General features: G+C 38.6%; 1 pseudogene; it reads left to right on the top strand.

Moving 5' to 3' along the window:
• Nucleotides 1–370: 370 nt before the first annotated feature.
• On the top strand, nt 371–1,871 carry LOC143530224 (3-ketoacyl-CoA synthase 1 pseudogene; annotated as a pseudogene).
• Nucleotides 1,872–2,252: the final 381 nt, after the last annotated feature.

The raw sequence follows: 2,252 nt of genomic DNA, 5'->3' as shown, positions 1-2,252 counted from the left end.
ACATGTTAAACCGTCGTCAATTTTCCCAAGTGGGGTCTCTCCTCTTTCCCAAATTTTTAATTCATAGAAAGCTCGTAATCTTTACTTCCTCAACACCATATCCACCTAACCATGCAATATATTTACAAACATCGTTTATTTTAATATTTTTTGTTTAATCAGTTCATTATAATTTTTTTTTCTAAAAGACATTTTGACGAACCTAAATTAACTTCCTTCACATACATTTTTTTTCAATTAACCCGGATATATCAATCATTTGTATGGAATGATTGAGTGAAAGACAATTACTTTTCCAACACTAGTTTTTTCTTTATAGATTGGGCATTAGATCAATAAATTAGCATTGATAGTTTAGGATAGACTTCCTTTATCACCTCCAACTTTAATTTTCTTTCCCTTTATAAGTGAACTCCTCCCCTCATGCATCTCACTTGTTTAGCCTTTCTTCTCTTAATGGCCAATGTTAGCAGCAAATTCCATAAAAAAGTAACTAGTTTCTTACAAGATTTTTAGAGCTCAAATACATGAAACTTACCCATGGCTATTCACTTTTGCTCCCATTAGTTCTCATTCATATCGCTCTCTATATCCTTCACTTCAAACTCCACCATTTATCAATCATCACCACCGTCTTTATTATTTCACGAGTTTACTTTGCAAAACGTTCGAGACCAACCTACCTCGTTGACTTCACTTGCTTTAAGCCCGAAGACCACCTTAAAATGTCCATTGAAAGCATCTTGAAAGGCTCCAAAAACATCGGACTTTTCAATCAAGACACGATTTATTTTCAAGAACGCGTCATGACCAATTCGGGATTAGGGGACGAGACATACATCCCCCCAGGGCCTGCGAGTCAGCCCCCGGTATTAAATTGGGAGGCAACTCTAGCTGAGGCCGAGATGGTCATGTATGGGCACTCGACTCTTTATTTCGAAAGACTAGAATCACACCACAAGATATTGGTATTCTGATTGTGAACTGTAGTGGCTTCAACCCTAACCCGTCTTTAACCTCCATGGTCGTTAACCATTATAACCTCAAACCTGATATCTTGGCCTACAACTTGAGTGGAATGGGTTGTAGTGCGGGTCTTATTTCTATCGACTTAGCCCAAAATCTCCTCAAGACTCACCTTGACATGTATGCTGTTGTGTTGGCAATGAACGCTCCATGATTTTAGGAAACTGCCTTTTCCGGATGGGCGGTGCAGCGGTGATGCTCTCCAACAAGAACCAAGATCGAGCCCTATCCAAATACGAGTTAGTCCATACGATCCGAACACATAAAGGAGCGGATGATAATAGTTACAAAAGCGCGCAACACATAGAAGATGACAAGGGTATTCTCGGAGCTTCACTTTCTCGGGACCTAATGAGGGTTGCCGGAGACGCCCTAAAGACAAATATAAAAACTTTAGGACCTTTGGTGCTACCATTTTCCGAGCAGTTATTATTCTTATGACTCTAGTGAAAAAGAAGGTACTCAGGATGAAAGTGAAACCATACGTACCCAATTTCAAGCTTGCTTTTGACCATTTTTGTGTGCACGCGGGTGGTAAGGCGGTGTTGAACGCGATTCAGAAGAATTTGAATCTAACGGAGTGGGACATGGAACCATCTAGGATGACGTTACATCGGTTTGGAAACACGTCAAGTAGTTCCTGTTGGTATGAGTTGGGTTACATGGAGGCTAAAGGTCAAGTTTCGAAGGGGGATCGTGTTTGGCAGATTGCATTAGGGTCGGGTTTTAAGGCTAACAGTGTGGTTTGGAGAGCGTTGAAGTCTATTCCACCAGGTGGTTGTACGGGCGAAGCATGGTCCGACTGCTTTGGTCGGTACCCAGTCAAGGTCGACCCTCTTAATTAGGGTTAATAATTGAAGTTTATCTAAACATGTCACGTAGAAGTGTTGCATGCAAGTGTGTTTAAACAGGTGATGCTGAAAGGATTTTAGGTCTTTAATTGGAATAAAGTTTATCATCTAGTTAGATTATAATAATATGGATAAATGCAATATAAAATAATAATTTGGATTCCGATATCATATTTAATCTAACACTTTGATCATTAGCTTTTGTCTTTTTTTATTAATCTCGTTTACAAAAATATAAACATTCTTGGAGAATAAAAGAAATTTATTTTTATAGCTATGTTTTAAGTTCAGGCCAACAATGACCAATTTCCGACTACAAGAGCATCTCAAACATATTCTCAAACAGCTGCATCATATTATAAAGTTTATTAAAAA

The sequence above is a fragment of the Bidens hawaiensis genome, unplaced genomic scaffold, assembly GCF_021521415.1.
Source record: "Bidens hawaiensis isolate Kalapana, Puna unplaced genomic scaffold, B.hawaiensis_p1.1 tig00008869_1, whole genome shotgun sequence".
Lineage (NCBI taxonomy): Eukaryota > Viridiplantae > Streptophyta > Magnoliopsida > Asterales > Asteraceae > Bidens > Bidens hawaiensis.
Note: the sequence above shows the minus strand (reverse complement) of the source record. Positions and strands in the feature narration are given on the sequence as shown.